The sequence below is a fragment of the Lissotriton helveticus genome, chromosome 7 (assembly GCF_964261635.1).
Source record: "Lissotriton helveticus chromosome 7, aLisHel1.1, whole genome shotgun sequence".
Classification (NCBI taxonomy): domain Eukaryota; kingdom Metazoa; phylum Chordata; class Amphibia; order Caudata; family Salamandridae; genus Lissotriton; species Lissotriton helveticus.
Window position 1 is genome coordinate 302,099,467 of NC_136068.1, and position 12,775 is coordinate 302,112,241.

The following is a 12,775-nucleotide window of genomic DNA, read 5'->3' on the forward strand; positions in this document are numbered from 1 at the left end:
GCTAGCAGGCTCTAACTCCAGCTGATGATAACCAGAGTTGAGGTCCAGTTTGGAGAACCACTTCGCCCCGTTGAGATCAGCTATGATATCATCCATGGTAGGAGTGATGTGCCTCTCGCGCTTCACAGCGGTGTTGGGAAGTCTCATGTCCACGCAGAGACGTATGGCCCCTGGCTGCTTCGGTTTGGGGGCGACTACCAGCGGTGAGACCCAGGGTGTCGGGCCCGACACTTTCTCGATTACCCCCAACTCTTCAAGCTTGCGAAGCTCTTCCTCCACTTGAGGCCTGAGGTTGAAAGGCACTCGCCGGTGCCTGAGAGCGACAGGTTTCACAGTCGCGTCGATATGCAGCTTAAACTTCTTTCCTCGGAGTTTGCCGAGGCCCTTGAACAGTTCGGGGAAGTCTTTCAGCATGAAATCCGCGTGAGCTTGGTGCACTTGGTTCGCGAAAAACACCAGTCCCAGGTCCTCTGCTGTGTGGCAGCTCAGGAGGGTGCCCTTCTTGCCTTCGGTGATGTGGAACTTGGTCACTGTGGAATATTCTCCGTTGACAACGGTGGTCTGGATCACTCCTCGAAGGGGCATAGGTTCCGTCCCTCCGTAGGTGTAGATGCGTGCCGCAGACGGTGCCAGTGATGGTTTCGGGGACATGCGCTCGTACTGGTCCGAGTCCATGACGTTCACGGACGCCCCCGTATCGATCAGCGCGTGGACACTCGTCCCATCAACTGAGACGGAACACATGGGAGGCGGTCGTCTTTTCGTGGATGCCCGGCTCACATAGGAGATGACATACACTTCGTCATCTTCATCGTCCTCGTACCTGGGCCGGCGGTCTTGAGCCTCCGTGTCGGGAGGGGGTTTCTCCTGGTCGAGAGACAGCTGCCGGACACGCTGTGCCATAGTCCTGGCGCGCGGGCCCGCTGACCGGAATTTCCCTCCTCGGCAGACGGCGGCGAAATGATTAAGGCGTCCGCACTTGAGGCACGTCTTGCCTTTGGCGCCACACGTGGCGGAGGCAGGGTGATCTTCGCCGCAATACCCGCACTGACCGCCTCTCGGCGGGCCGCCTCGCGGCCTTATGGGCGGGAATCGTCTGTGTACTGCATCCACACGCTCTTCTTTGATGGTCGGGGCCCTCGCCGCCGACGGGGCAATCACCGGGGTGCGCAGCGCTATTTCCATCTCCTCTGCACGGGCATCGGACAGTTCATGCGATCTAGCCAGGACGAGGATCTCGTCGAGAGTGATTCCCGGTTGCCTCAGTATTAACTTCCTCAGCAGCTTGGACTTGCAGCCAACAATAATTTGATCCCTGATTTCGTCACGAGGATTGGTGAACGGACACGTGCTTGCAAGCCGTCGGAGTCGAGAGTAGTACATGTCGACCGACTCGGAGTCCATCTGCCAGGCACGTTTGAATTTAAACTTTTCAAAGTCATTGTTAAGCTGTGGATCAAAATGCGCATTGAGGGCCGCCACCGCGGCCTCGTAGTTGTCCTCCGGCCCAGTGTTGGGGAGCGACTCAAACAGATCATAGATTTCTTGACCCCCATACAGAATGAGGAGCGACCTCTTCACAGTTCCATCAGTCTCTCTGGTGCCCTTGAAATATAAATTGAGGCGACCGACCCACGCTTTCCAGCGGCTGGCAGCCGTCGCTGGGTCCGCAGATTCGCTAAATGGCGGTATGGGCGCCGCGCCGGCGTGCTGATGCGCGTGAGGCGCAGGAGTGGGGGGACCCACTGGGGCCATTGCTCCAGCTTGAGCTTGAGCTGGGGTCGGCGGTTGAGCTGCAGGCATGACTGGTGGCGGCTGGATCACCTGCTGGGGGGGCTGGCCAGCCCCGTCTTGGGCCGCTCCGTCCTGATTCATGACGTGGTGTCACACAGGCCGTGCAGGTGCTTTCCGGGTGCGAGCGTCGTGTGGACGGGCACAAGGTGCTGGGCGCAGGGGACGCAGACGCGGTGTGCGTGTGGTGCTTGGAGTTCTGGGCGGTAGCTGTTGCTTGCAAGAGTCCTTGTATTTGACAATGCTTGATGTGCCCCCACTATGTGGCTTCTTTTATTTTATTTGTATTGTGGGCCGCTAGTTGTGCCCCTTTTCACTGCTTTTCTGTCCTTTTGTTTTTTTTTCTTTCCTCCTCTTCTTTTCATCCACAGCACTAGCGGCACGTGGCAGCAGCAGAGACGGGCGCTCTGTGAGCAGCGGAAGCAGGAGCGAGGCGGGAGGGGCCAGATGCGGCACTCAGCGCGTCCCGCTGCAGGGGCGCTGCATGCGCGCCTTCGCCGGAAGCAGCAGGCGGAGTCCCCTCAGGCCACAGGCACGTTGGGGATCCGGGGAGCACCAGCGGCCAGCCGGCGCCCTTCCTCCGCGCAGGCACACGAGAGGAGGCAAGGCGGGGCCGCGCAGGCGGGGCAGACGGTGCACTCACCCGCAGGATCCTGAAGCAGCGCGCCGGCTCCACGAGTCCCGCCGGCTGAAGGCGCTCCCTCACGGGAGACGCGTGGGCGGGCCTCGACAGCAGGGGACACCGGCACACACCAGCGGGTGGGCACCGCAGCCGGATGCAGGCAGCACAGCAGGCCAGAGGCACCGGGCACACGTGGGCAGAGAGCCGGCCTCGTCGCCAATGTAAAGTGGTGAGGTAAGGCCTACCACGTGTGTGATGACACAGTAAAGGGACACACGGACTCAGATATGCAGTTAGCCGGAAAGACCACGAGCGGTCTTCCGCTTGTTTATTTATACCTAGGGGCGAGCCCGCCCCGAGGCTGCGTGTGCGTGCGTGCTAGAAAAGATACATTGTAGGTGAGAGCCCGGGTGGCTCTCTACACGGGTGACAGCCACTGCTCGGCAGAGCGAGGTGGTGGCGGAACAGCCCTCTTGCATACACCCATTGCATTCTAATATCCGGTGTTTAAAATGGGCAGGTACTTTTACCGAGTAGCTGCACTTTTTTTTATTTAAAGGGCATTGTACCAGCACTTCTCACCAGTGCTGCAATACATTTTATGGGAGGGTACCGGCGCTTCCCAGGAGCAAACAGGCACTCTAAATAGGGATTACCTGCACTTCTATATTACCATTGAAAGCACTTCTAATAGCACTTTGTAGCCCATATGAGGTGGCCAAGCGCTTTTCAGTGGACAGTCGTATGCCACTGCGTACATGCTAGTCCATGATTGAGAATTCGCTATGTTGGATGTGGACTTTGCTCTCTGTGCAAACGGGTTTGTAAAGGAATCAGTATTCCCAACTGTCGAGTAATTACCTCCATGGTTAAATACCTCATAGACAGGACCACTGGAATTATACGGCATAAGAGGACCAAATTATGCGGAAGGTTACCTAAATTAAGAAGCCAGAAAAGACAAATGATGGTTCGTAATGCAGCACATTTTCTAATAATATTACTTAATTAAATAGGGCCATATGTATGAAGCAAATTCGCATTCGCAAAGGCCTTTGTGAATGCGAATTAGCAAAATGATATGTATGAAGTAAAATCTGGTGCAAAATAAGGAATCGCAAAATTTGCGATTCCTTATTTTGCAATTGCATTTAAGGAATCGCAAATTTTGTGATTCCTTAAATGCAATGTATGAAGCCCAAAAAATTAGCAAAATGCCCGTAAGGAATCGCAAATTACCACCAACTTCTAGTTGGTGGTAAGTTGCGATTTCCTTGAAAAATGCACATTTCAGCATTTTTCAAAGTGCCATGTGACGCACATACATGGCCTTAGGGCATGTATGTGCACCACATGTGCACCCATTCATATTTCATGGGTGCAACAGGGTGTCCTTTGGACACCCCTGCACCCTTGAAATTATTCTCAATTTGCGATTTTCAAATTGCGAATCGCAAAATTGAGAATACCTTCCCATTCATTCCTATGGGCCTCCTGGCCCATAGAAATGAATGGGAAAGTATTCCTTAATTGCGACTCACAATTTGCTAATCGCAATTAAGGAATACTAAGAATTCTCAAAAAAATGCGAATTTGTACATACATACCAATTTGCGATTCTGAAATAGCGATTTCTTAAAAATCACTATTTCAGAATCGCAAATGGGTACCTTCATACATATGGCCCTACATCATTTTTTACTTGCTAACGCTGTCCGTGCACAGATTCCGACTTATTAGTAGCAGTTTAACACCCAAATCTAGCAATAATATAAAGATGTCCAGTCAACCTTTGGAAAGGGCCTTTCACTGCCAAGCAGCATGTGTTTAGTACATTTTGATCCGTTTGAGCTAAAGACAAATTTTAGGTTTATTATAATCTGCAGATTATGCAGCAGATGATGTATTATCTGGCACATGTGGCAAATTCATAATAATGCGGAAAATGCAGCCGCCACAAAATCGCATAATTCCATTGGCCCTGCCCATAGGCAAAATATCCCACATAGTGAATATGAATGTATGACGTTACAACACATACATTTACAACGCATGCCTTTACAATGCCGTTTTTACACCGCAACATCCCTTACAATGCATACATTTACATCGCAGGCCATTACAACACATTTTTGAAAACTACATTTACAACGCATCTCATTACTTCGCATTATACCTTTACAACGCATACCATTACAACACTTACCATTGCATTGCATTTAAGGTGAGTGTTGGATAGTGTAGGGGTAAAAATTACTATTCTAAGTCCAGGTGGTGCAACAGTAGGGTAAGTGTTGGATAGTGTAGGGGTAAAAATTACTATTCTAACTCCAGGGAGGTGTAGCAGTAGGGTAAGTGTTGGATAGTGTAGGGGTACTATGCGTTGTAATGACATGCGTTGTAATGACATGCGTTGTAGTGTCATGAGGTGTAGTGACATGCAATGTAATGGTTGCGTTGTAGTGACATGTGTTGTAAAGGAAGTTGCGATGTAATGACTGCATTGTAAATATAGTGCCATGTGATGACTGCGTTGTAAAGGTTGTTTCCCAGTGAATACTGGTAGGAGAAATTACAGCATACCCCGAATTTTCACTGGACTAATGTCTGGATAAAAAAAAACCTAGGAAGGTATATCAGGGAAAATAGGCTCGAAAAATGGAGAAACATATAATGCGGCAAGAAGTACAGATACCACATCTTATGCCTCATTCTCCAGTGCCAAACTCGGAACAATTGGAATTTATTACTCCTGGTAAACACTTAGCCTAGGGGTAAAAATACTGACCAGGGTCTGTATTAATGATAGTGCCTCAGGGGCACATTCAGCACTGGCAATATCTTAAGAGGATTAACACTCATTTGCTTGGGGACGTGGCCCCATGCAATTAAGGGAAACACTTTGCCTCTGCGCTGCTGCTTATTATGGACACGGGCACATAGTCAAAAAGCCTGTCACCAGGTGCACTGAATTTGCACCACTGAAAGTGGCGCACATTCAGTGAGTGCACCCTCTGAGAGTAGCCCTCTGGATAGGGAAAAGGGAGTCTCATTGATGAAGAGACACAATCCTACAGGTGCACCAATTTCAAGGTATGCCACGGTGCAAATAGTGTTCTCTATTTGTAGTACTGCCCAGGTGCAGTAAATACATCCCTTGTTCTGTTCTACTTGATATTGGAAGGATGAAAAGCAGAGATGGGATTCAAACCTCTCAACTTCAGCTTGCAAGAAAACCTCTGCAGTAGCCCCATTGATCCAAAGAGCTATTTTGCCAGCGTAGGTGATGCTATGGCAGTGAATGGGCTGCTTCCCAGTTTTCCACTCCTATTGATTTAAGATGTTTTTTGTTAAGTGAAGAAGTGTAGGAGTAGCTGATAAAGATAGCTTAACCCCTTGATAGGAGTGTACCTGTCTTCTGTCTGTCTTTATCCATGTGTAGGTCCCAATGGACCTGGACATAGAATCTAAAGGACAAGGGCTCTCAGGGAAAGCGCTTGCCGGGAACAGAAAACCAGGCATTCTTTGGTAAGAGAACCCAGGCACACCTCTGTTTAGACAAGGAGGAACAGGTACAGAGGACACAGGGACATAGGAACTATCACCGCTGAGCAATACACAACATCAGAAGGATCTTGCACCCAAACAGAAGAAGAAATGGGCAAGCCTGTCCCAATTACACTGAGAAAGGGGAATGAAAACCCAGCAGTTTAATTTAATTAGTGCCTAGATAAGGAACACAGTCTTAGACATAGAAGAGCTCCATACAATCTCAGAGAAGGACTCAGACATTCAACTAACAAGGTTATTTTGAAGGGCACAGGTTCAATTGACTCTAGACAACAGTCCCATAACCAACACAGGTTAAGCCGGGGGCCAGAAGATCTGAATCCCCACTGTGAACCACCACACAGAGACAGCTCACTACACACTCATCATTCACACCGGTTAACTTTAAATGTTGGAAGATTCACTCATTCCCATGGAGAGCACGTCCTGGAGGATAACCCACACAACCAGCTGACCTACACCAGTTTGGGTCTGGAAATAATTTGCTCAGATGAAGACCTCCACTGAATGAGCACAACTGTTGCATTGAGAATGCCAACTGTGAAGAGAGATGAATTTGTGATGATAAATATCCATCAATTAATGGTGCAATTTCAAGCACTAGCTGCACATTTCCTGTTTTAATACCATGTACTAGTATACTAAACATTCTCAAACTCTTCCCTACAGTGTCTTTCCTGTAATAGGACACACAGCCTTGTTAGACTCTGATTTCTCACAATTGGTGCAGTGGAAAAAGCAGCTACACCCAAAAAACAAAAGATAGGCCTTTATATTTGGTTGCCCAGTTTTCTTTTTTAATGGCGGGATCTAGGCGGCTTTGTCTTTTGGCTGATTTTGTATATCTCCGTTTTTGAAAGTTTAATGTATAATTCAATATTGTGTGGCATCATGATACTTGAACTAGGAGAATATGGGTAATACATTTTAAGTTGTTCCAAACAGAATGCCCTAAAATATGACTTGCCCAGGGCTAGATTCACCTGTAAGATTGCAGTTCCCATGTCATGTCTGTGGCTTGCCTTAGAGTCTGATGTTGTTGATAAAATCATGGTCAAGTTAATAGATATGCATATATCCTCTCTGGAGTTTCTTTATTTCTACAAATGCACAAATCTGGAATTGTGGACCATCTGTGGACCCCAGCATGTACTCTGGAGGAGGGTTTTGGTCCTTATAGCCCATTCCTTTCACCACCATTCCTGTCTGAAGGATAGACTATGTGCCTAAGATGTAGTGGGTATCTGCTTTCATATTAACCCATTGAATCCATCTAATAAAATTAAGGAGAAATTCAAAGCAATTGTGGTCTCGAAAACTTTCAACATCGGACTAACTGTGTTCAGGATAAAATCTGTGAATGTTCTTTTAATGACGTAGAAAAAGGTACATCTTGTATATCAACCTTTATTCCATCTCGAGAGGTTTCTCATCAGCCACTTGCCTCAAAGCATCAGAAGTAAGCGGCATAATGAGTTTTGCAGGAATATATTTCATTGAAAGATCATTATTATCTAGCCAGGAAGAAAGTAGATTAAAGGAAGAGTTACATCTCATGAATCTGCATATTTTAATCTTGAGGCGATCTTTTTTCTATGCTTTTAAGTACGCTGAATGCAAAGTGTCCTTGCCTACAGCTGTTATATTACTTTGGTTATGTCCTGCTGAAATAGCAAGCCATATCATTTGTTGACTGTGTAATATTTGCCCTCGTAACATAAAATGGAGAGCATATTGCATTCTTTTATTTATTTTTAGGGCGTGAATGGGATACTGTTGGAAATGGCCCTTTCTAGGGTGCTCTCCCTCGACCTTTTGCTTTTCTCCTTCCCAGTTTTCCGCTGAACTAGGTGCTAGCTAGCCTTAGGACTTTGAGTGCTTTAACACTGCCATTCAGTACCAAAGCACTGTGCTTGTGATATACATATTGGTGGTTTGTGTATACATGATTGTCAGATTTGAGTTAGCTGTAAGTCCCTTGTCTAGGGGTAAGACATATATCCAGGGCATGTACCTTGAATGCTCTTACATGGACCTGCAGCACCGGTTCTGCCATCCACAGAGGTAGCTCATCGATTGTGCCACAGGTTTGCCCTGGTGGGCCTGTGTGCCCGGATCACTGTTACTTGCCTTGGCAGTTAAAAAGCTATGTGCCAAGGTTCTGCATGTCACTTGCTATATCGCAGTTCTCTCTGAGGACAGGGTTTAGTGTCGGGAAGAGGTAGGGCATGTGTGCGTGTCGGTTACATGCAAGGGTTGTGAATGGCAGTGGATGGTGTGTTTGGTACAACGGGGCCAGCTTCTTGCTTTGGATTAGCATGGGGAAATGTAGGGAAAGTCTATTGAGCAGGATTCCCTATGTGCAGAATATTAACAGTATAGTGTTTAGTATCAATGAGTTCTTAATGGCAAATCCTCACCGTTAGTGCAAATGGATTCAAGATTACATGTGTGGAAATGTCATTTTGGAAAAGTGGGCATTTTGAAGCTCATGGGCCTGTGTGCCTACCAGCCTGTCTCCAGTTCACATTTGGATGCTAGGGGGATAGCTACATCTGTGCATTCCTGATAGAAGGCCATAATCTAGGTGCTCAAGGGAAACCGCAGACCTCTGACTCTGAGAGGCCTCTCTGGGACAGTTATGTGGGGGTGGAATTGGCATCTGTATTCTAAAAGGGGAGGGTCTTGGCCCACTAAAGATAGTGATCAAACCTCCCAGGGTAAGATGGCAGACAGGACAGCATTTACAGAGAACCTGTGCATTTCAAAGGTGGCCTTTTGAACTGACTGCTTCTTCAAAGGCCATTGAGGGTTTATCTACTGGGGCTCTGGCCTCGGAAGTTAGAGATGCTTTTCGATTTGGAACCATGCTACGCCGGTTCAATGCTGGGACATTGACCCAAGGAATCATTACGGCAGGAGGGAATTCACTAGGATTATCCACAGACTTGTACTGGCTTGGAGCTTGTCATGCTCCAGGAAGGGGGCTATCTCTTGGTGAATTCTGCCTGGATGTTGCTGACCGGCAGCTAAGTGCCAACTTTCCTGCCCCAGGTCGCCAGGTACTTTCCAAAGGCCGGCTGCCTGGCCTCCTGTCCACCAGATCACGGGGATACAAATTATCTTCTCATTTCCACAAGATCGTAAGGATCTCACAAGGTGTGGCAGAAATGGGTTGAAGTGATCGTCGTTTGGGACAATGATCATTCTGATGAACTCTGTCATCACACTGTGCACAGGAGTGTGCTCTTAAATATCAGCAGCCCACCTGAGGTGCCAGGATGGGAGGAGTTCAAGGAGTGCAGGGGAAGCTTGCAGAGTCTGAGGGACCCGTGCTTGAACCAGGGGACCTGTGCTAGATTGCACTCTGGCGCTTGTAGTATCCAAGGGGTGTTTGGGAACCTAAGCCTGGAGCTGAGACTATCTTCAACCTTCAGATCAGAAGGACATCAGTGCCTGACATTGTGGCTTCCATCTGAGGTCACAGCCTCCCTCTCCCTGGAGCCACACCACAAGGTACTTTGTTGTGGAGAACATCGTGACGGGTCCCAAGTGGTTTTATTGTGCCTTGTAGGCACTTACAGCTGATTGTCGAGAGCTATGGCAGCTCATATCTCCACCTGAGGGGAAACATTTCTCTATACTTGGAAGTGCACCAGCCTCCTGGGTCACATCCTTTTGCCTATGGGGGGATAGCAATCCTGCACTTGTGCAGATGCTGTCCGATGCCTGGAGACCCAATAAGGATGGAATAAACTAAGTAACTGTTTCTTTCTGCTTTAAGTGGTTCCGACATTCTAATCAATGTGTGGCCAGCAGGGGCAATGTGTATCATTGACTGAGGTAGTTGAGTAAGTGCAGGACTGGGATACGAGGCGTAGTCAAAGACCTGTGATTTCCTGACCGTTGCAAATGTTGGTGTGTGTGATATTGGGGCTGTCGTGATTGTTGATTACCTCCGAATAGGGGGATATATGGTGTGCCACTTATCTGCTAATGGGAAAGTTTGATGATTGCCTATAACTGTAAAGTACATATTCAATGTGCAGATAATTTTGATTTCAATGCATATATCGTGTTGATTTCGATGTGTGTGTGTGCGTGTAATACAAAGACCAGTGTTTTATACATAGGGTGTGGAGTCTTTTTGTGGCTTACTCAGTGTGTTGCCAGGTTGGTGATGTGCCAATATTTTACACTTGAGCCCTGAAGATAAGCCTTACTGCTCTGTTTAAAGGTCAACAAGGGCGCCCAAACGAGTCAGCACAGGACCTCGGGGAACATATTTTTGAAAACAACAGTAGTCCCATGCACAAGAAATATTCACACAGCAATCAATATAGACACAATGGATACTATATTCGTTATGACATGTCCAGCCGGACAGAGGTCGCAATCTTTTACTAGGTAGAAATAATAAGAAACAAAATTCCTTCAACAGTTCTTCGTAGTGGGGCACAAGCCTGTACCCTAACACATACAAATTGGCATGGTGAAGAAAATCACAAACAGAGCAGGGCTTTTAGGCAAAAAAATACAGATTCCTGTGGTTGATATTTATAACAGAAATTCTAGTGGCACCATCACAGCTATATAACACATAGTATACGTTTTTTGTATATGGTGCACAGAGAAGTCAACGGCGTTTCGATCCCACTATATAATCATGGGGATCATCATCAGGACACTAATAATGCCTAAAGAATACAAGCCTCTATAGCCGAGAGCACCCTACCGAATGAGTCAGGGCAGGGAGGGAGGAATTGGTTAAGTAACCAGGCGGTCCAACAATCTGGAGCCTTGGATGAACGCATCAGCGATATGCTTGATCGCGTTCCAGGGGGGAAGGGTCCGGGTCAGTCGGAGCTTCGGTCTTCCTGGCAATGCAATGCGTTCATCCAAGGCTCCAGATTGTTGGACCGCCTGGTTACTTAACCAATTCCTCCCTCCCTGCCATGAATCATTCGGTAGGGCGCTCTCGGCTATAGAGGCTTTTATTCTTTAGGCATTATTAGTGTCCTGATGATGATCCCCATGATTATATAGTGGGATCGAAACGCCGTCGACTTCTCTGTGCACCATATACAAAAAACGTATACTATGTGTTATATAGCTGTAATGGTGCCACTAGAATTTCTGTTATAAATATCAACCACAGGAATCTGTAGCTTTTTGCCTACAAGCCCTGCTCTGTTTGTGATTTTCTTCACCATGCCAATTTGTATTTGTTAGGGTACAGGCTTGTGCCCCACTACGAAGAACTGTTGAAGGAATTTTGTTTCTTATTATTTCTACCTAGTAAAAGATTGCGACCTCTGTCTGGCTGGACATGTCCTAACGAATATAGTATCCATTGTGTCTATATTGATTACTGCTCTGTGCCAAGCTACCCAAGGGTGAGCACAAGCCATTTGACACATGTATCATGCTTATCCTATCTAGAATGGTGGATTGTGTCTGGCTTAAATGCGTCTCAGCCAGCGGGAACTGCTAGGTCTAACAGATATCAAAAGATTCTATGGTATGATATGGCTGCCATGCTGCAGCCAAACCATCATTTTATTATCATATGTGCTATGATGAAGATCACTGTTGTATTGCTAGAAAGACCAATCTTACCACATGAGTTACTATTTTTTTTTTAATTGAAGTGCTTCTTTTTAACATAGTTATTGCAATTTACTGGTTTCCCCTAAGGGGCTGGCAGATACATATTTGCTAAAAAATGTAATCAGTACTGGATAATTGTTCTTTTGAACCCCGTCATAAAAGCTTGCAATACAAAGATTACATTATATCTGATTTACGGCTACTTCATCAGGACCCACAGCCACTTTGGCTAGCATGTAAGTTGGAAGTTGAAGTTAAAAGTGGATAGGAATAACATCTTTTCATACTTCTCAAATGTTCCTATTAGCACTCATTGGATGAAAATCATAGGTGAGTGGACCAAGTTTCTAGGTATGGTGAATGTACATTCAAACTGCTCTATACCACTATCTTCACTGAGGATGAATGTCACATTATTGAGTTCTAAATATCTATATTCTGCTTGAATATAGTGAGCAAAATAAGGACTACCATAATATAGTGAAGGTATGTATATATACGCATATGCAGATTTACTATTCTTAACTCTACGTCTACAGATCTTGAAGATATATTGTCACACCAAATTAATGTAGAGTTAAGTATCATAACGACACACTTCCCTATACATTTTATCTTCACAATATTAAGTTAGTCTATATTTTAGTCATGATATTCTGGCAGAATAATATTTAAAACACAATATTGTGGTGAATGCCTTCACTATAACCTGCTGTTAAAAGAGCTAAGAACGGGTACTCATTGAAACCCACTATTAAAAGAGCTATGAAAATAGTGAGGAAATGAATCATTTGCAACTTAAAATTTTCTATGGCTATTACCTATTGAATATGAATGGTTTAAAATTTCCAACATACTGCAGAGTATCTATTAAAAAGGAACTTGAACATATTTATATGATATTTGCTTTGAATCAGTCACTGCTCAGGAATTTATGGTACATAGTACAATACTGAACCATATCATAGGCATTGTACACTCTGCGGCACACAAAAGGAAACTCTTAAATACATTGTAGTTGGTTATATTGAGGAAATTGATGAAAACACCTCTTTCATTTGATAACTTTTTGGGATAGACTGAGTAGTTGTGAGGACCCCATGCACATTGCTAAAAATTGGGGATACAAATGCACGCTGAAAAGTAGCAATATTTTTAAAGGGCATTTTATTTGAACTGTGG